This window comes from Protopterus annectens, chromosome 14.part0 (genome assembly GCF_019279795.1).
Source record: "Protopterus annectens isolate FY-2018-M chromosome 14.part0, PAN1.0, whole genome shotgun sequence".
NCBI classification, from domain to species: Eukaryota; Metazoa; Chordata; order Ceratodontiformes; family Protopteridae; genus Protopterus; species Protopterus annectens.
The window spans coordinates 1,160,045,094-1,160,068,142 of NC_056748.1; the positions used below are offsets into that span (position 1 = coordinate 1,160,045,094).

Sequence of the window (23,049 nt, forward strand, 5' to 3'; positions counted from 1 at the left end):
TCCCATTGGAAGGATCAGAGATGATTGGAACTAGCCTATTCACAAGACATTCACTGCTGAATGCAGCAGTTTCTCCATCTGGTTGGAGAAAGAACCTTTCTGCCTCAATCCATCAGTTTGTAGGTGATCTTGACTTTTACTTCAGCCACATGTAGGACTTGGATCTTGGCTTAACCACAGGCTTTGTTCCTGCGGAATGGAGAACAGCAACAGTTATTCGCCTCCAGAAAGGTGGCCTAGCAACAGACCCGGGGAATTTCAGACTCATAAGCCTGACCAGCCTCATCTGTAAGGCCATGGAACGTATCATTATGGACCTCATAAAAAAAGACATAGGCAACCTCCAAACCCTGGATCCTACCCAGTTCAGCATTAGCAGGCATATCCTGTCTGTTAAATCTGGTAGACTTCTTTGAAAATGTGATCAGGGCCATTGGCGAGGGCAAATCTGTGCACACAGCATACCTCGACTTGCCAAAGGCTTTCAACATAATCCTACACTCAGGCATTACCAGTAAACTTAGCAAACATTGTAAACCCCTTCGTTGTAAGATGGCTTGCCAACTGGCGCACAAACTGGACACACGCTGTCAAACTGGGTGACTCCACATCAGCCAGCTTACTTTTTACCAGTGGGGTGCCACAGGGGTCAGTGCTGGGACCCCTAATGTTTGGTATATACTTCTCAGAAGTTCAGGCCAAATCTAAGGGGTTGTGGCTAACTAAGTTAGCAGACAACTGCAAACTAGGTGCAGTCATTGAATCTCCAAATGATGTCTATATACTTCCAGAGGATCTCATGCAGACCATTGACTGGTGTATTAGTCATGGTCTCAGACTGAATGCAGAGGAATGCATCATCATTCCCTTTGGTACAAACATTGTCCCTTCACACTATCTAATCAACAATACCCTAAGTACTCACAAAGTGGTATGGGACCTGGGATCACAAGTTGACTGCAACCTTAACTTTGACCACCATGTGTCTACTCATTAAACGAGGCTTTCTACACAGCACACTTGATAGTAAAGGCATCACCTTGAGAACAAAAAAAAGGTTATAACCCTTCTATACTCGGCACTAATATGGCCCATAATTGAATATAGCACCCAGTTTGGCATGTACCGTACAGAGCACCTGCAGCAGCTGGAGAGACCTCAAAGGTTTCTAACAAATAAGATCAGGGGGCTCTAGAATGTGCCTTACACAGACTGACTAAAGTCCCTGTTGCTATACTCTTGTGTCATATAGACTTTTTAGGGGAGACTTATTCCTGGCCTACAGAGCAATCCAAGACCCAAACATAATGAACTTGCTACATATCAGTAAATCAAGCGGGACTAGGACTATGCATTACAGGGACGTAAATATGCCCTCCGACTTAAATAGGACATGCTGTAGGGAGAGATTTATCTCCCAATGACTGTTGCATCTTTGGAACAGGCTACCAATTCATGTGAAACAGAGCACCTCTATTACACTGTTCAAGAGGAACCTGGATGAGTGGATGGGGCACTGTAAATTTTTACTGGGTATAGTGCACACATCCTTCCTGGACATGGGCAGTCGTCACTAAATGAAATCTTGTGTATTGACTAGCATTTTCATGGTATTACACTGGGATGAAACGTCTAGGCTTAAAATGACCTCCGGGTCAATAGTCTAGTAATCTGCTATGATCCTAGGTAGCACAGGTAGCATGCATGCATTTGGCATCTGTGTATCATGATCTTGTAGAAGGCAGACCTATGGTTAAGCGGTTCCATAAAAAAGTTCAGAAAGTTCACTTGCAATTGAAGAGTGCCATTCTGCTTGGATCCTTGATTTCATGACTGAGACTTGCCATCCTAATTTTGATCCTGCTAATTCATCACCTTTAAAGTTTATGTATTTCTTTGTGACCATCACTAGTACTTACTGGATTTCTGAACTGCAGGCCCCTATCTGCTGTAAAGGAATCCTATTTGTTTTCCACTTGGAGTGAGTGTTTTTTTTAGCTGTAACCCATATTATGACTGTGGTATGAAAATGGTCATTAAAGTCATTCATTTGTCTTCCCATGGAGGGGGGGGGGGGCTGCATTTGCTGGTAACTAAGAAAGGAGTCCTGCTCACTGGAGCAGCTGTTAAAGCTCTGGAAGCCTGAGCAGAAAGGTTGATTCCACCTCCAGATAATTCCCATGTGAATAACTCTTCATTCTGTATCAATGTTCTCAATACTTGAACTTTTACTTTTAAAGTAAATGAACTTACAAAGATGTGCCTTTTGTCTCCTTTATTCCAGTAAGAGATATGTTTAAGCAGTCATCTTCAAATGCAGTGTCAACCACTCTGTGTTTAACCTACGTGCACTGAACTACCCCTTGGAAAATCATCCTGCTTTAGACAGCTCTGCCATGGGCTTTTATCCAGTGTTTGCTTCAAAATATTTCTTGTGAGCATTTGTGTTGCATCACTTAGCACACACGTTCAGCAAACAGTATTGCTTAGATCATGATTCGAGTAGTCAGGTCTTTTATCAAATAATTGCTCAAGAATAAGTCTTCTGAACCCCATGATCTTTGTTTTGATTCTAGTTCTATCCTTCGAGAGAGGTTTAATTTACTGCTTGTGATTACACTGTATGGTTGCAGCAATTTTATGTCATCAACTATTGACTCTTCAGACAAATTATGTCTAGCCTTTAAGAATTTTAAAGAAGACACACACTAAGGACTCTCTTAGATCTGGAATTATGTAAAAATCAAAAGACATTTATGCATGGTAGTCTTAAGTCTTTGTTATTGCCTGAATAAAATCAGTAAGAGCTGTACTTTTGTTATGCAGCTGTTCCCAGGATTGTGGGAGTGATTTTATGGTATATCAGGATATCTGGTGTATAACTCAAAAGTCAGACTTGACAATTGAATTGGTGATGGAAAATATCAGTATAAATGAAGGGAATCTGTTTTTCAATTTCTTTTTCTTTTTTTTTTTTTCTTCTGGTTTTCCTTTGTGTCTGAATATGGGAAAGTTTGAACTCTTAAACCTACACAAATTTAAATGTAACTCACAGTTACTAGCTGATGTCTGATAAAGCCTTCTGTCATCTCCTTACTTCTGGATGGCTTCTCCATCCAATATTTGGAGATTTGATTTTTTTTGGTGAAAAACCATGTAGGTATATGTTCATACACTTTCTTGTTAGCCTTGTAGGCTATGCTCGCTCAGTGCATGTGAATCTAATAAGGTAAAACAAGGACTAGGTGTACCTTTTTAATCTGCTGAGGAACATCATGGCATGCAATAGCAAAAAGCTTGTGCTGCTGCCTGAGGCAATTACTGACAGAAGAGAAAAATCTGAATTGTGTCAGGCTAGAAATACCAAGAGAAAGTCCTAACACTTATTAATTGCAGAGTGCCTCTTTATAGATCATTTTATATCCCGTGTATACATCTGTTATGTACAGCAAGCGAAGTTTTGGAGATATGTCATTGACTCTGCAGTTTAGACAGATTTAGTGACAAGAAACTTAACTGCTGAACAGCTCAAGGATAGCAATGTAAAGTCAGTGGTTAGGGCACCAAACTTTCAGAAATTTCTTGCCATCAAATTGTACTCTCCCTGTGGACTTCAAGTAACTGACTGTCAGCTAGTGCTTCACCAATGCTGGACAGATAAGTACCCTCTGGGGAAACCTTGCACTTCGTCAAAATTTCTGAGAAAAAAATGTGTTTAGTAAATATATATTTAAGCTAGCAATACTGTTTTTAGTGGTTGTCAGTAAAAAACTTGCTTCACAATTTTTAACCTTTTTCAGGTTTACCTGAGTTTTAAGCCATCAAGATAGCTTCCTCACTGCCTCAGCCACTGATGAATAACACTTTGCTCTGGCCAAATCAAGTACCTCGGACGTTTTGTCATTTTCTGTTGATCTCACTGTTTTTTCTCAGTTCCTCTGTTGTTGCTTCTAGAAAAGCCACTAAGGACCAGGAGATAGACACATCCTCTGAGGCTTGCGGGTTATCCTGTTCGGGCAAGAAAGAATCACTCTTATTAGTCTTTGAAGAGGGATCAGATGATGCTTTATCACCAAACCGCCCAAGCTGATTATTGGGGAAAACCCATCTGTGAGTCAGATTTTTTTTTTCCTCGGAGGTCTCCCAGGAAAGAAACAGAAAAGTTAGGCATGCCCTACGCAGACCGTCTCAGAAAACTCCAGCTTTACTCTGTCACATATCGCCTACTCAGAGGCGATCTCTGCCTAACATACAAAGCTATGTCAAACCCAGAGCTGTTGGACATGTTCCACTTAAAGAAATCCCAACCCCTCCGAGCTGCACGCTCTAGGGACCTAAACCTTGTCACCACAATAAACAGAACATGCTGGAGGGATAGATTCCTGTCCCAGAGACTTCCCATACTCTGGAACAAACTACGTATCTGTATCAAACAAAGCTCCTCATTAGAACTCTTCAAGACAAATCTTGATGATTGTATGGGAAATAGGAAATTCACCTCGGGGATCACCTCTGTGGCTCTGGTCGACAGGGGCACAAGAAAATAATTTTATTGGGTGGCGAAAGCCAGGGTACCTTTTTGGCTGGCTTGCATAGGGCCGATAGCCTGGTGCCTACCTATGAACCAATGTGTTTTCCCTGGTTCACATAGGATGGACATAGAGGATTGATTAGGTTTTGCTAAGGACTTATTTCAAGCCTTTTATTCTTTAAATTCTGATTCCTCACAAAGTTTTAAAAGAACATGTTTTCCCTTTCTTTCAAATACTGATTTCCATTCTGAAGGACAGGAATTGGAACAGGATTATATGTCTGTAGAACGTATGCCACAGGAAGGGGCATCTGATTCTAAAGAAACTGTTTCTTTAGATTCTCCCCAAAGAGTTAACTTTTTTAAAACTAGCCAGAATAAAGGAGTTGTTTCAGTGGGAACAGAGGTGTTCCTATGAGAACAGAATGAAATTCCAGTATCCCAGCAAAGATATTATGACTTGTTGCAGCTCGACATTCCTCAGCCTTACAACAGTTTCTGCTGTTTTTATCAGCATTAGAGGACGTTTTCTTGGCAGGCTTCAGTACACCTGATAGTCAAGTTCCTTCCCCCAAAAAAGCCCGATAAATTCTGATACAAGGTTCCCCAAACCCTTGTATAGGTTCATAGATTAGTACTAAGCTAACTGCCCTTGCAAACCATTTTAAGCTTAGCCAATTATCCCTTGAGACTCAAACCCTGCACCTTGTGTTTGTAAGGCAAACACCTTAACCATTAAGCCACCCTCCCAAGGATTTCCATTTTCACATCCCAAATCAGACCCTGCAGTTATTTCTTCTTCTTCTTCAGCAAAACCATATTTTGACAAACATCTTGTGAATGCCAACCTTATTAATTCTGACAAAAATGTGATAGCTTTTGATAGACTTCTCAAGAAAGTATATTATTTTATGTTAACCTTCAGAATTCTGAATTACCAGGCTCATATGTCAAAATTTCTGCTTGCCTCGTTTCAAAATATTAGAAAGTTAACCAGTAACCTACCTTCTTTCCCCAGAGGTTAAGGCATTTCTGAAGTCTGTAAAAGCCTTTGTTTCTCAGGTACCAAACAGTCTTTGAAGTATTCCTGTGAGTTTGCTGATGTTATGTCCAGAGCATCTACTGCTGGATTAGTAATCCGAAGGTTTGCTTTGCTACATTCACAAAAGTTTCTTCTGTTGAGATCTTTAAAATATGTGAAGAAAAAGGAAAGTTAGTTTAGGAGGTCACTGAAAATTTTCACCCCTCCTTGCCATAGTTTAATATGGGTTTTCCTTCCAGTTCAGGATTCTTTTACAGGAAGCAGAACCGACCGTCTTAAGGTTCAAGCAAACAAAATTTCAAAAAGCAATGGCAAGGAAGCCCAAAACAGAAGGTGGGGGCAGTCTAAAAAGTCAGACTGATTGTATGCCCATTCATGTGTTTACCCATCCCCGCCCTGACATCCCATTAACTCTGTCCCAAAGTCTCCATCGTCATTTTCCTCTGCGGCATCAGATAACTGCAAAGAAAAGGATTTTGAGAATCATTCAAAAAGGTCACATATGGCAGCGAAAGTCCCCTTCTTCTTCAGGGTATTCCTCTTCACACAACAAATAGAACTTCTGTGTTTCCCCTGTCCTGGAACAAATGCTGTATCTAGGGGGTCTTTTACAAATTGTCAAGAATCTCTTACTTGATTAGAGGACCCCTTCTCAATCTGTGTTTCCATGTGAATATCCAGAAAGGGTAGTGTTTCTGTGATACCTTCTGGATACATGCTTCATGAAGGCTTTTCATCCTCAAGACAAAGTAGACCTTAAGTATCCTAAAAGCTAAGCCAACATAGGAATGGAGATAGGAGATTCTGCTGATAGGGATGACTGTAATTAGGGATTTAGACATTGGGCAAAAGGGGGTTGGAATTTATTGGAGAAAACTGGCAAAGGAAACAAGGTATTGGGAGCAAATAACTAGAGAAGGAAGGAAGGATGAGTAGAATGGGAAGATGCCAAGAATTTATTTGGACTGCAGGTTAGAGATTGCCTTCCCTATCAAGGCTTGATACTAGAGTATAGGCAAAGAGAAAGAAATAGGGGGTTCCAAACAAAAGACCAGCACTGATAGAGTTTCTAGTAGAATCTAGAACAGAAGCTGCCATTAAAAAGGAATAATTAGTAGAGCATATGAAATATTGCAAGATAGCTCTAAGAATCAATCAGAAGAGGTTAGAAAGGATTTGGAAGAGAAATTGGATAAGCAATAAACAAAGAGAAGATGTGTATATGTCTCCCAAATATGCAATAAAATGTAGAATATTTAGGATTTTTGCTTGGAAATATTTAACTAGATATTTTTATACCCCAAGTAGACTCCAGAGAATTTTCTTCAGGTAGACAACAAATATTGGAGGTGTGATGGGGAAGAAAGAGGTAATTAGGAACATATTTTCTGGGAGTACGGTGAGTTGACGGACTTTAAGGATTCCCTGCGGGGTGCACTGTCGGAGATGCTGGATGGGCAGTTTGGTGTGACGAGGGAGATGATTTTTCTGAGCTCTGATACAGAATCAGAATTGCCTAGACATGGTAAGGTCTTGTATCTAATTATGGCGACTGCCAAAAAAGCAGTTACTAGAAAATGGAAATCAAATTCTAAACCAACTATACTAGAAGTAGTGAGTATTGTAACAGAGGTAAAACAACTGGAAGTGAGATATTTAGAAAAAGGTAGGAGCAAACTACATAAGAAAAAATGGGAATTGTGGGAGCAATACATACAGGGAAGGAATGAGTTATAAAAGAAGGCAGGACTTAAATGAGCTATGTAATGATTGACTGAAAATGATTGGGTAGATTATAAGTGATATTTAATGTTTGCAACTGGGAATGTGTCAGTATGGTTTGTGATGTAAAATTCTTGCAACTAGGATTGTGTAGGTGTGGTTTGTTTTCATTTTTATAAATGTATGATTGTGTCATGAGTGATGGTTTAGTAAAGACTTATGTTTAAAAAAAAAAGAGGCAGGAATTGAATAATTTATGTAATGTTGAGTAGGTTATATGATATGTAGTAATATATGTGAAGTATAATGTTTGTAAACGTGAACTTATTAACACAGTTTGATTACTTTTATATAAATGTAAATTTGCGTATGTCACAAGTGATAATCAATAACGGTGTTTAAAAAAAAAAAGGACAAAGTAGACCTTTACAAACAAGTTTCTGATATTTTCCAGCCAGTCTTTGACATCAGCCAGGGAATATTTCAGGATTCTGGGTTTTATGGTCTCTACTGTCCTCGTGGTTCTTTTGGCCAAACTTCAGATGAGGAAAATTCAGTGGTTCCTGAAATCTGTTTGGGCCCAACACCAGCACCCTTGTCTTTTCTGACCCTAGTGTTGGGGGTTTATCAAATGACAGTTACAGTGTTGGGTGGATCAGTCATGTCAGCCCATGTCTCCCCTTCTCCCTTCCTGTTTCTATTTGGTCTTTAACCACAGATGCCTCAGACTTGGAGAGCTGTTTCCAAGTAAATGAAGGTTCAGGGTCTGTGGAATGAACATGCAGAACATTCTAAAAGATGTAAATGTCAAAGAAATGATGACAGTAATACATGTCCTCAAATCTCCAAATGATGTTTGGACTCCAGGCCCTCTGCCAAGTAATCACAGACAACACCACTGTGATGTGGTACATAAACATATGGGGAGTGGGGAGCCAGCTCAAACCCCCTCCCCCCTTTGCAAGCTAGTTCTGGTAGCCTGGGGCCTAGCAACTCATTACAGTCTATCTCTTCAGGTTACCGTCAGAGAATCAACAATGTGAGAGTGTTCAATCTCGCCTTTGTTCTTACACATGGGTTCGGAGCCGATCGACTGCAAGCTCTGCATCGAGAAGAAGCTCGAGGACATCTAATACCCACAATCCCCCTCTGCCTTTACCTCAGATCTAGTTTGCCGCTGCTGCATTCGCATCGCTGGAGGCTAGCTCGAGGGTTTTCAGATAAGATTTTAACTTTTTTTGGTTAAATTTTCAAGAGAACTTGTTTAAGATCAATAGTTATTGTAGTTAGTGTATGGTGTGTGAGTAGAGACAGAAATTCTTGGTACCGTTAACTTAGTTTAACTAAAAACTGGTATAGAGTTTTTTTCGGGGCCTACCACCCCTACTTGGATTTGACAAACGGACTTACAATTTACCGGATTTGACTGTTTTCCTGGATTGACTGTTACTGGACTTGACTGTTTTTTTTTCTCTTACTTCATTATGTCTGAGAAAATGAAATCTGGTTTCAAACGTTGCCAGTGTGGCCAAAAGATGTCGGTCACGGACAACCACAGTTCCTGTGTCTACTGCCTTGGCCCTCTCCACTTACAAGAGGACTGTTCTATTTGTCACTCTTTTAGTGGGAGGGTCATGACAGATAGGCGCAGGAAACTGATGGACAGAGGTTTGTTGAAACCCTCTTTCCAGGAGGCTCTGGATGCTTCAGACCAGGCATCCAAATCCTCGAGGAATCGAAGGCGCCGGAGCCCAAGTCATCGGCTCCGAGCTCTTCGGCAAAGTTAGATCACCGGTTCCACAGACTTGGGGCCGAGTGTTCAACTGTTGGCAGTTTCGAGCCTCGAGTCTTGGAACCGGTGACGGAGCTCCCTCCACCGACTCTGCTGAGGTCGGCTCCGTCTTCGATCCCTTCGACTCGTTCTTCCAGGGCCCTTTCCGACACCGATGTGGACCGTGTGGTGCAGAAATTGATGGAGCATACGGCCCTATCCAAGCTTATCTCGGTCTCCTCTCAGTTGATGTCGAGACTTGAAGGCCTGCCACTATCTCCATCTGTTCCTCCTCCGAGACCTGTCCAGTCTTCGGAGCCGGAAGAAGCTGAACTGATGATTGTGGAGCCCTCGGTGCCAGAACCGTCCTTTTCTCGGTCGGCACCGTTCACCTCGACTCCATCTGATCCGGTACTGGAGTCTCGGGGCCGAAGATCCATCCTTGGTTCCGGGACCGAGAGTCGGACCGATGTTTCGGTTCCGGCGCTCCCTCTCGGGGCCTCGGCGCGGCTCGACTCGGTTCCGTCCTCGGGTCGGTGCCTTCGGTTCCTGTTTCGGGATTCTTCCCATTTCTTCGGAACCGGGAGATACCTTGACTCGGGACCCGGGGGCCTTCAACCTCATGAGGAAGGTGTTGTCTACCCAGACAACCACATCAGCAGGAACAGCTTCTCCTCCCCACAAAGGACCGTTATCCTCCTCTGCACCCACGGCCACGTCCAAGCGTCGGGCACCAGTGTCTCAGCCACCCCTGGAGGTGCCCCCTCTTCCTCGGAGGCTTCTTCGGATGCTCCCCACGAAGAAGTCCCCAGGAAAAGATTGTGTAAGAGGAGACACTTGGATTCTCCACAAGAATCCTTGACATCTGATACTGACTTAGATGAGTCAGAAGGGTCCCCTAAGTCACCTTCAGAAGATGTCTCTTTTCTGACATCTTGGAGATCCTAAAACAGAGAGGTGACTGGCAAGCCCTCCCCCCTTCTGAGGATGAGTCAGTTTTGCTGAAGGCATTTGGTGCTCGTCCTTCCTCCTCCTGGGTCACTCCGCCCTTCGATGAGTTAATGGAGTTGATTGCTCGAAGGGCGTGGGAGACACCTGACACGGTGGAACCAGTCCCTAGGAAGCCAAATAAGTACGTTACGGCACCACAGGACAAGGCTTACCTCACCAAAGGAGTTCCAGTAGACGCCATGGTGGTGGCAGCGGCCACGAAAAAGGAGATGTCGGAGTCTTCCTCATCTGTCCATCCGCCTAACAAAGATTCTAGGACCATGGACAGATACGGGAAGCGCATTTTCAGTTCAGCGGCTTTCTCTATGCGTTCCCTGAACTATTTGACTCATTTTACACGTTTACAGAGGGATCTAGTCAAAGAGTTGGGAGATACCCTCCAGGGTACTACAGATGCTGCTGTTTCAGAGAAAGTTACAGCGCATCTCAACACCCTTACTTCCATTGTAAACTCGTCCATGAGGCTGATATCCTCGCAGCCGAAGGATCGAGTAGGGCAGCGGCTTCAGCGATTGCTCTTCGTAGGCAATCCTGGATGCGCTTATGTTCGCTTATGAAGCCTTCAAGTCTTCCTTTACTAACGCCCCATTTGATGGAGCCACACTTTTGGCCCTAAAGTAAAGGAGACCCTTACCCGGTGTGAACAGGAGGGAAAGACTCTGTCTGCTGTCGGAGTCCGTTTTCCACCCTTCCAGACCGTACCCCAAAGGGCAACGTGGTGGGAAAATGTGGTTTGAAAACCCCAAGGATCTTTCCCAAACACACAGGGTGATGCCCCTCTAGAGGCAGAGGGGGCAGAGGTGGAAGACGCCGCCCTGGCGGCAGGGAGGGGTCCGCAAAACCAAGGTGACAGGGATAACCTCCCTGGCAAACCTTTTCAGCACTCCTGAGAGGAGGCCCGACTGTCCTGCTCTGGAGGCAGTCGGGGGTCGCTTAGCTTTATACCCTCAGGCCTGGCAAAACCTTTCTTCAGACAATTGGGTAAAAAGCATTGTTACCAGAGGTTACAAAATCCCATTTCTATCCACACCCATTCCAAAGAGAAAACTCCCAGATGTACCACCCCATCTGCGAGACCCAGCAGCTACAGAAATTTCAAAGCTGCTAGAAAAAAGAGTCATTCAACCAGTCCCAGCGGACCAAATACGATTCGGAACTTACTCAAGGTTCTTTTTAGTTCCAAAGAAAACAGGGGACTGGAGGCCGATTCTGGACCTAAGCCATCTCAACACCTTTGTCAAGAAGGAAAAGTTCCGAATGGTCACGCTTCAATCGATCCTTCCATTCTTACGGAAGGACGACTGGATGTGCTTAATAGATCTGAAGGACGCATACTACCACATCAAAATGGCCAGGGCGTCCAGGGATCATTTGCGCTTCCGGCTGGGAGCCAGTCACTATCAGTTTCGAGCCCTGCCCTTTGGTCTGACTACAGCCCCCAGAGTCTTCACCAAATGCATGGCAGTGGTAGCGTCTCATCTGAGGCGCCTAGGATTCCAAGTGTTTCCGTATCTGGACGACTGGCTCCTGTCTGCCACCACCAGGCGTCAACTGATACAAGCCAGGGATTACACCCTACAACTTTGTACACACCTTGGAATTTCAGTAAATTTCGAAAAATCTTTGCTACAGCCATCACAGCATATCTTATTCATAGGAGCGGAATTAGATACGCATCATTTACTTCTAAAACTTCCTACAGAAAGAATAGTAGCACTTCAAATCAATATTTCCCTTCTGCTGTCGTCCAGAAAGTCACCGGCAAAAATTGTTCTGAAAGTCTTGGGTCTCATGGCAGCTTCTCTCATTGCGATACCATTGGGAAGACTGCACATGAGAGTGCTACAATGGCTTCTGTTTGCACAATGGTCATTCCAACAACTTCCACTGACTCACGAAATATTGATAACGAAAACATGCAAATCACACCTAATGTGGTGGTTACAGACTTGCAACCTATCCAGCGGAAGACCATTTGTGCTACCCGCACCATCAGCGACGATAACCACGGACGCTTCCCTGATAGGGTGGGGGGGCATCTTTCAGGGACAGACAGTCCAAGGCGAATGGACCAATCTGGAGTACAATCTGCACATCAATGTTCTGGAGTTGAGGGCAGTGTTTTTGGCGTTGCAACACTTTGCTCCCCTTCTTCCTCCAGGGACCATTGCAGTTCAGACAGACAACATGTCCGTAGTCTGGTACATAAACAAGCAAGGGGGAACCAGGTCTTACCAACTATGCAGAGAGGCCATGAGAATTTGGCAATGGGCAGAGTCCACGGTCGCTTTCTGATCGCAACGCACATCCCGGGGTCATCCAACGTCATAGCCGACAGGCTGAGCAGGGCAATACTATTGCCTCACGAGTGGTCCCTCAAACAGTCAGTTGCGAGAAGGATTTTTCGCAAATGGGGCCAGCCTACCTGCGATCTGTTTGCGTCTCCAATGAACGCCAAATGCAGGAGCTACTTTGCCCTATTACCCCCTCCAGGGGAAGTCCCCAGGGACCTGCGGGTGCACGATTGGCCCCCGGGTCTCCTATATGCTTTTCCTCCATTTCCCCTGATTGCAAAGTTTCTACAGAAACCAAACAACCTTCAGAGGACTATTATTCTCATTGCCCGTTCTGGCCTCGTCAAATTTGGTTCCCCTTTCTATTGCATCACCGCATTCGGGGACCTTGGATGCTGGACCCAGAGCCAGATCTACTGACTCATTCGTCAGGAGTTCCTCACCCATCTCTAGAATCTCTCCATCTAGCAGCTTGGCTGCTCCGCTTTAGCCAGGTCGGTTCCCCTTACATCGGCGGTTCAAGATATTTTAGTAGCTTCTCATAAAGTTTCCACTACAAAGACTTACACCAGTAAGTGGAAACATTTTGTCTTTTGGGCGGAGTCACATCATTTGGACCCTGTTAGAGCTCCGTTAAACAAGGTTTTAGAGTTCTTAACTGAACTATTTCATGAAGGAGCTTCCCCGGCTACTTTAAGAGTACAGTTAGCTGCCATTTCTAACTATCATGTAGAGGAATGTGGTGCGCCTATTATGGCTCACAGACTTTGTAAAGCCTTTTTAAAAGGTTCTTTTCATATCAGACCACCAGTCAGAAGTCCGACATCACCGTGGAATTTAAACCTGTTGCTCTCTAAATTGATGTTGCCACCCTTTGAACCAGCTTCAAGTTGCACATTGAAATTTTTGTCATGGAAAACTTTATTTCTAGTGGCCATTACATCTGCTAGACGAGTGTCTGAGCTTCAGGCCCTTTCTGTCAAACATCCTTATTTAATATTTCATTCTGACAGAGTATCCCTACGCACTAATCCATCCTTTCTCCCCAAAGTTTGTTCTTCTAGTAATATTAATCAGTCCATTGAATTACCCACCTTCTTTAAGAACCACTCTAATAAATTGGAGTATATGTTGCACAAACTGGACGTCCATAGACAACTCAGATTTTATTTGGATAGAATCAAAGATCACAGGAAATCTGATCAACTATTTGTAGCTTTTGCTGACAGCAGAAAGGGTCTTGCAGTTACGAAACGAACTCTTTCTAAATGGCTAACTGACTGTATCACATATGTTTATGAAGCCTCTGACCAAACATTATCAGCAAAACCCAAAGGACATTCCACCAGATCAGTTTCTACATCTTTGGCTCACGCAGCTCGCTTACCACTAGACACTATTTGTGCGGCTGCTACTTGGGCTAAACCACATACATTTATCTCTCATTACAAAGTGGACAGGGTTTCTAGGGATAGGGCAACCTTTGGTTCCACTGTGCTCAAGAACGTTCTCCCTTGAGTTCCTCAGGATCATGGAGCTAGGACGCTACCCATGTGTAAGAACAAAGGCGAGATTGAACACTCTCACATAAAGAAGTTATGTTCTTACCATAACGCGTTCCATGTGGAGTGTTCATCTCGCTTGGTTATTACACTCCCACCCTTCCCACCCTTAGGAAGAACGTTCGATTTGGTGCCTGGTCTGGAGTATTCTCCTTCTGCTGTTGCAGTATTAGTGTTACTATCATACCCTTGGTATGTTTGTATATATGTACTTTTATGTATATAGTTGGCATGTGTGCGTGCTTTATGTCTGGTTTGCTTGCAAACTAGATCTGAGGTAAAGGCAGAGGGGGATTGTGGGTATTAGATGTCCTCGAGCTTCTTCTCGATGCAGAGCTTGCAGTCGGCCGGCACGGAGCCGAGGATCGGCTCCGAACCCATGTGTAATAACCAAGGCGAGATGAACACTCCACATGGAACGTTATGGTAAGAACATAACTTCTTTTTATTGCAGATGAGATGAGCAGGACCAGGACAGATGCCCACAAATACAAATTAAACCAACTGTGGGGAACTCCTCAAATAGATCTTTTTTTGCCTCCAGCCACAATAGACAGTAAAAGAAATTCTGCTTTAGGATTCCTTGCAAGCAGCCGTGGAAGACAGACAGATTTCTTCTCATTCTCATGGATGGGAATAGTACTGTATGCCTTTTCATCCTTGCCATTGATAACCATGGTAATTCTAAAGATTCAGAAGGACACCCAAAAGATTATTGTGGGGACTCCATTTTGGTGCAGGCATCAGTGGTTCTTGCTTCTTTTGAAATTGGCCATGTTTAATTACCACAAGCTTCCTGTCGTAATGGACTTACTTGGACAAGGCAAGGATTGTTTGAGTCTCCCAAACCTTTGACTTCTTCACTTTACTGTCTGATAGAGTTGCTAATATTTTTAGGTACCTGCTTTCTGAGGATGTGCTGCAGGTATTAAAGGAGGCTAAGAAACCTGTTAGTAGAAAAACATATATGTGTAAAAGGAAAAGATATTCTAGTTGGTGCCACAGTAAGAAACAGGACCCTTTTAAAGCCCAGTTACCTGTTTTCTACAAAACTTATGTGAATTATTATCCTCTGTCCTTTCTTACTCTTCTGTAAAAAATCAGTTGCTGGACATTTTTGATTATCTGCCCATATACCCCCTTTTACCCAGCTTCACATCATACAGTTTTTGAAAGAGGTTCTGCGTATTCATCCACCTAAAAACAGATGGCCCTTTCTTGAGATCTCGGTTTTATTCTAGAGAAACTTACACTTTTTTCCATTTTAACTGGCTCACGAACCCAAATTGTCTTGAATGACTTGGAAAGCAGTGCACCTCATTGCCCTGACTTCTAGAAAAGTATCTGAAATGCAAGTCGTTATGGTATGTTAACCTTATATCAGTTTTGAAAAGGGTAGGGTATCTTTGAAAACATTATGCTGGCTTGTATTTATGTTCTGCAAAAAACTGCTGTTACAGAGTTAAGAAATCTGGCAAAGGAACCAAGGTACTGGGAGCAAATAATTAGAGAGGGAAAGGTAATATGAGTGGGATGAGGCAAAGCAGAAGTTTGGACTGCAGGTTAGAGACTGCTTCCCTACCAGGGTTTGATATCAGAGTATAGGCAAAGAGGAAGGGATAGGGAAGTGCTAATTGAAAGTCCAGCTCTGACAGTTTTAATCAAGTTCAGAACAGAAGCTCCTGTTAAAAATTAGTAGGGCATTCAAAATATTGCATAATAACTATAAGAATCAGGTCAGAAAAAAATTGGATAAGAAACTAGAAAAACGATTTACCAAGAAATAATGGAAGAACACCTTTATGGCTCCCAGGTATGCAAAAGTGTCCCGAAAGTTGGGATTTTTACTTGGAAGTGTTTGCAAGGATTTTTTTTTACAGACTACAAATAATTTTTCCTCAGGTAGTTAGTAAATACTGGAAGTGTGATGGAAAAGAGAGGTAACTAGGAACATGTTTTGGGAGTAAAACAAGTTTGCAGATTTTAAAAATTCCCTATACATACTCTTTCAGAAATGTGGGGGGAGCAAATGCCTGTAACTAAGGAAATAGTTCTTTTGAGCTTGGACACAGGATCTGAATTGCCTAGACATAACAAGGCAAGTTTAATGATACTGGCTGCCAAAAAAGCTATTTCTTGAAAATGAAAATTTAAACCAACAGTAAATGAAATACTGAATATTGTAAGAGTTAGAATCACTGAAGGTGGAAATGGAGCAGTTTATATACAAACATAGGAACGTTAGGCAAATGATCATGCAGACCATAAGACACCTAGCCATATACACATTTAAGCAGACAAACTTATATGTTCTTGTCACTTTTGTCAACCACTTAAAAGGACTCACCTCCCAAATTGAGCAGGGATTGCACGATAACCTTGGTGTAAATTTGTATCTACCCATTCAGTCGTCGGAGCTGTCCTTAAAAGTAGCCAAAGTAGTTCTTTGTTTGACCTGTAGTGGTAATTTATTCCGTAGGCTAGTAATACATGAGTCTCGTTTACTTGGTGATGTATTATGGTACAAGGCATGTAGGTGCTAATAACATCTCAGATACAGTAGGCAAATATGCAATTTAGTTAGAAGTACAATCGAAAATACAATAAGCAACTAAAAATTGCATTTTTTGATAGCAGCAATGAGGAGAGGCTTGTTATTAAGATAGAGATGGTGTAGATTTAAGTCCTTAGTTCTGGTGTTTGTAGAGCAACTGGCTTTAAGAAGAAATAAGAGGTCAAATAGGACTGGGTCTTACATGGTTTAAAAAGGAAGAGACAGCTCACCTCACAGCACCTTGTAGGCTAATAAGGGAAGAGTACAGGGGTAGGATGACTTCTTTGGATCTTGCCCTTTGAAATTAACTGAGCCCGATAGAAGGATTTCCTGACTGCTGTGGACACATGATCAAATGAGAAGTAGCTGTCCACATAAGAAACTAGATATGTTCACTTTATTGATCACTACTGCAGTACCCTTAGCTATATGCTAAGAATATAACAGCTGGTCAGCTTCCTAAACTTCAGAGCACATTCCACGTGCCCAAACCATTAGCTTGAGATGAGCTGATTTAAGAGACAGGTTTGTGCAGCAATCCTTTAAGAGCTTTCCTGCTGTTGAACAGTATGATGCTTCTGCTTTTCAAGGTTCAACAGTCATAAAGTGCTCTTCCTTTCCTTTGCAGATGAGTTCTCTATGGGGGAAAAGACTTTCACATTATGAAAATTGTTCATTGTTAGGAATGTTATTTTTAAGCTAGGAGTGTGTTATAATGGATTGTTGTGAGACTTTACTGTACTTTTAAACAGGAGTGCACTTTTTTCTCCTGTCAGTTTGAGATTTGTTTAAAATAATTGAAAACATTTTTCTGTGGTGAAACTGTGTTTATTTCGCTTTTTGGGGCTGGCAAAATGATTGGAAGTGTTTTTTTGTGTGAAAAAAGTGACTTTTATAGACTTAAGTTTTAAAAAGCTATTGCTGCTTGTATGCCCTGGGAAAGAAGAACCATTTTCAGCTTGACAGTGGAAGAAAATTACTAGTCCCATGGTTGGTCCTTTCTCCAACCGCAAAAAGAAAAAGTTAGGCAAATAGCTTTTGCCACCACAGCAGGACAGCAATTCGCCTCACCTCCAGGTGGGTGACTCTTCTGTGGCCATAGCATGTTCCTCAGACCACTCATCTTTTACCCCAAATCCCTTTGTTGTAACACCTATAGCCACTATGGACCGAGGGTTAACCATGTCCCCTGTGGATGTTGGGGGGCCCTTAGTGGGCAAGGAAGAACCAGTCTTGTCAGTTCTGGGAGAGGGAATAGGGAAGGCTTACCTGTTTAGTCATAATGTTGTGTACATCCCTAGGAAAGCCGCTGATGCAATTAATAACATTACTGGCTTCATTTTTTTCTGCCTCCCCCCCCAAGAAAATTATAAACATGTGTCAACTCTTAGCCAGGAGTAGTTTAATGGGACTGGCTCAACGTTTAATTTAGGCTGTTGGTCTTCTTATAAGGTGGTTTCTGGTAAAAGAGAGATATCGCTTTTCCTGAAGAGATTCAAGATTTTGAAACTGTACAGGAAGATGAAGGGACAGATACAGGGTTTTTCTTCTCAATTTCCTGATTCAGACTCGTAGGAGAGATCAATTTCTGATGCTCCCTGTGGGGGTTTCTCTTTCACCGAGACTGTTTCCAGAATGTGCCAGTGTTTTCAGTAGGAGAACACTGAAGTTTCTCAGTCCCTCAGAAAATACTATGAGCTATTACAGACGGAATTTCCAAAACCTTCATCCATTCCTCAAATTCTGTCAGCTGTGGAAGATGCATGTGTCACTGCTTGCAATTTTTCTGATGGTTAGCCTGCTGCCCCTAAAAAGCAGATAGAGTGTATAACGTTCTTTAGTCTTTTATGTTTTTTATACTCTCTTCCCAGAATTTGCCTAGCAGACATAACTATTTTTAATCCTACTGCTAATAAAAATTTTTAATTAATTCCAGTTGAAGTCTTTCTGAGAAGAATGAGAAGATTATTGATATGCATGGGAAAAAGTGTATGCTTCTGCAATTGTTTTTCAAGATTTTGAATTGTCAGTTTCGTATGTTAAGGTTTGTTTTCACTAATTGTGAAAGTATGAGGAATGTTTTGTGAGGAAAAATCTGTTTTAAATAATTTAGTTTCTTCCATTGTAGAAGTCACTACCCATTGTTTGCAGTGAGTGTATGACTCAATACTTCTTCCGACTATGGCCGCTAGTACTGTTTTGAGGATGTTTGCCTGGCTGTTTTCTCAGAATCACCCAGATTATGTGAAAATTGAGATTTTAAATTCTCCTTTGGATAAAGACAAGATTTTTCAGCCCTCCTTTTCCAATTTTTAAAAGGAATTCTCTAACCTTTCATCTAATTTTGAAAAAAAAAAAAACAGTCTCAACAAAATGCTCTTAAACAGACATTTAATAAGAAAAGGCTGGAGGATTCCAAAAACAATTAAGTAACCCCCCCCCCAACTAAGGACAGTCTAAGTCAGAGTGACTATTTAAGGGACCTTGTTCCCACTCACTCCACAACCTGGCAGTCTCTTTTCCCTGCCAGAAATTGTGAAGCTCCTGTTTTCACTTTGCCAACAGCTAGTTTCAAACAAATGGGTTCTGAAGATCATTTAACAAGGTTATAGATGGCAGTGGGAGGAAATTCCTCCTTTTCAGGGAGTAATTCCTCATCCACCAAACCAGACTCTTTTAGTACCATTTGTATTTCAGCACTTGCTGACTAAGGTAGTGATAGAACCAGTTCATCCTCCTCAGGTTGAGAATGTTTTTTGTTCAAGGATGTTTTTAGTGCCAAAGAAAGAAAATGCTTGGAGGTCAGTTCTGGATATTTTTCCTAAATCTGTATGTGATCGTGCTTAAGTTGAAAATGATGCCACTTCACAACTTGTCAACTGTTCTTCCTCATTCACATTTACTGGTAGCACTAAACTTAAAATATGCTCATCCTATCCCTGTACATCCAGACTTCAGGCATTTCTTAAGGTTTTGCGTGTCTGGATCACGTTATCAGTTCTGTGCCTTAACCTTTGGACTATTCATTGCACCAACAGTGTTCACATAGTGTCTAGCTCAAGTTATATCTCAACGCAGGCTACAGGGTATCCACATTTTTCCCTATTTAGATGACTTTATCTTTGCAGTGTCTTTTTCAAAGTATCAGGAGTCTCTCTCAAGTCTTTTTTTAGCTCCTTCACACAGGATTGTTCATAGGTTGTTGCAAGGTTATCGGCCCTAGGGCCTCTACAAGCCTAGCCATAACAATTCCCTGGATATTCCTACCCACAATATTTACTTCCCTGGACTCCTGTCTAGCAGGGCGACTGACATGATCCCCAGGCTGAATTTCCTATCTCCCACCCAATCATCAAGGTTCCTTTTGAAGAGGGCCAAGGAGGTGCTCTGCTTGACATGTATGGGCAGTCTATTCCAGAGTATGGGAAGTCTCTGGGTCAGGAACTTATCCCTTCAGCATGTTTTGTTCATTGTGATGACAAGGTTTAGATCCCTGGAGCCTGTGGCTCTGAGGGATTGGGATTTATTTAAGTGGAGCATGTCCAACAGCTCGGGGTTTTTCATGGCCTTGTATGTTAAGCAGAGATCACCTGTGAGTAGACGATATGCCACAGAGTATAGCAGGAGTTGTTTTAGACAGTCAGTATATGGCATCTGCTTTAGGCCTGGTGTGTCAGCTAGACACCTCATTTCAAAGAACTTTTCTTCCACAGGGAAAAAAATAAATCTGTATTTAGATCTATTTTTAAGGTTTTCCACTCAGACTTCAGCCATTGCTAGGGCATACCCCAGGATTTTGGGTCTCATGATATTTATGATGCTCATGATACTCCTGGCTAGACTCCACATGAGGAAGATACAATTGTGTCTGAAGTCTCTGGAACTAGCACCAACATTCTTTGTCTTTTCAAATCTCAGGGCTGGAGTTTGTTAGAAAAATCACTTGACAGATACAGCAAATATTCCTAAATCCAGGTCTCACCTTCTCCATCCTTGCTCCAAAGCAGTCAGTCACCACAGATACCTCAGACTTTGCTTGGGGAACAGTTCCAGGAGGGATACATGTGCAAGGTATGTGGAACACCAAGTACAGATGTAGGCACATAAATATAAAAGAGTTGTTTGCCCTGATCAAGGTATTTAACTCTCTGAATCATCTTTGGTCACCCAGACCTCTCCAAGTTGTTACAGACAATACCAGTCATGTGGTACATCATACCCCATTTGCAGACTAGCCATCTTAGCTTGGGCTGTCATTTCACACCACAGTCTCACTCTACAGGCATCCTACATTCCATAAGAGTAAAATAGTGTGGCAGACAAGCTGAGCAGAACAAGGGCAGATCCTCATGAATGGAAACTAGTTCAGGGGGTCTTCAAAGATTCGCTCCAGTCTGTGGGAAGGTCCTCAAATAGACCTATTTGCATCCTCTCTGAACTATCAACTGTCAAGATTATTCTCCCGGACTCCATGCAGAAAGGCCTGGAAGACTGATGGCTTTTTCTTTCCTTGGACAGGAATGTTCCTGTATGCATTTCCACCTTTTCCACTGATGTCATAGGTACTTCTGAAGATTAAGAAAAAGTCCCCAAAATCATTGTAGTGGCTCCATTCTGGTCCAGGCAGCACTGGTTATCCTTTCTTTTGGAAATGGCCAGGGGCAATTACCACAGGCTTCCTCACAGAATAGATCTACTCACACAAGATCAGGGCTTTTTGATAGCTTAACTTGTTGACTTAAAGTTCTTAACATGGAAAACTGTTTTACTGATTGCTCTGACATATGCAAGATGAGTATTTGAGTTGCAAGAACTAATGATCAGTCAACAGTATCTCATTTTCCACAGAGACATGGTTGCTTTGATAACTAACCTTTCTTTTATGCCTAAAGTGGTATCAAAGTTTACTTTAAGTCAAACTATTCATATTCCAGTTTTCTTTCCTAAACCTAAAAATGAGGGATAAAGGCTATATCATACCTTGGATTTTCACAGCCAACTTGTGTACTGTCTTGACAGAACTAAATCTTTCAGATTTCAAATCAGTTGTTCATTTCTTCTGAAGCTAAGAAAAGGGAACAACCTGTATCAAAATAGACTGTTCCCAAGTGGTTGTCTCAATCTGTTACCTTTTATTATACTCACCACAACAAAACTATTCCAGGTAGGGTCAAGTCCCATTCCACCAGGGCTTTGACTTCATCTTTGGCTTTCTGGATGGGGTTGGATTTTAAAATAATTCTTGAAGCAGCAACTTGATCCACTATGCATATGTTTACAAGGCATTACAAGCTTGATTCCTTCTGTATATCTAGATCAGGCTTTGCTAGGGCCATTCTCCAGGGTCTCCTGGACCCCTCCCCTTCCACCTCCCAAATATAGTAAGCTAGGGTGATCTACCCATATAGCTGAGGCTGCTACAGCAGCAGCGATCAGTATAATTAACACAGTACAGTTCAGTAAGTAAACTTACCATAACAGCAGATGTTCTAATGATCACTGCTGCAGTAACTGCTCCTTCCCTCCATTCCCTTGCTTTTTGAAGTGTTGTTTATGCAAGGGTGTGAATATTTATTTTTTTGTTATTCCTAATGTTGTTCTTTTAGGACTTGGCCTCCCTCTGTTGGCATAAAAGCTCTGAAGAGCTTGGCACCCAAACATGTCTTTTTAGTCAGTTCACTTTGAGCTAACTGTTTGTGTATGTGGAAGGTGCTCTGAAGCTTTGGAAGTTAGCCAGCTATTATATCCTTGGCAGGATATAAACTATATAGCTAAAGTTACTGCAGCAGTGATCATTCTAACATATAATGTTATGGTAAGATTACTTACACACCTGTACTATCTTATGACCATATGTGTCTGAAGAGGAGTACCATTTATGACATATGAGGTGAGAATGATCTTTCTGCCAAATGCTACTATGCTGAACTTTTTTTCATTTAGTTTGAGATTGCTTTTTTGAAACACCATGTATGTGCATATTCCAGCCCTTACTGGAGCAGATGTTCTTTGTGTTTCACTGTTGCAGTCATCACATTTGGGTTATCTGCTTGCAGTAGCCCTCAGTCAGCCTGATTAACAAAGTCTTGGGTCCTGCGTTGGTTGCTGTCAGATCGTCAGGGGTATAAAACATGCAGCCGATGCCATTACATTCTTTCTTGCCGTGCGGTGCCTGAAGCAGAAACAGTTCGCAAGTACCGGTCGTCCGACTCCTGAAATTTTCGTTTTCGAGTTTCAGAACTGAAGTCTTCAACTAAAAGCTAAGTACCCCATTGGGGAAACTTTTTCTTGCTCTAAACTGATGTCAGTAAAAGTAAATAATTGCATTACTTGTGGAAAGCAGCAAATACCTCATAGAGATTTTCATTCGTACTATATTCCTTGCCTAGGCCCTGACCACGATGTACCTCGCTGTCAGTTTTGTGCCTTATTTAAACCACAAACTATCCGTCATCAGTATATTTTCGCTTCTAAATATTTTGTTGCTTGGTTCAATTATCCTGATTTGTCTTCAGTAAGCCATCCGACTACTGACATTCCAAAAAATGCAAAGATAAAGACA

The 23,049-nt window shown here is 42.2% G+C and overlaps 1 protein-coding gene across 3 annotated transcripts in view; it reads left to right on the forward strand.

Moving 5' to 3' along the window:
- Window positions 1-23,049, forward strand: part of ZGPAT (zinc finger CCCH-type and G-patch domain containing) — a 1,297,382-nt gene that overhangs the window by 466,805 nt on the left and 807,528 nt on the right. The window lies entirely within an intron of this gene.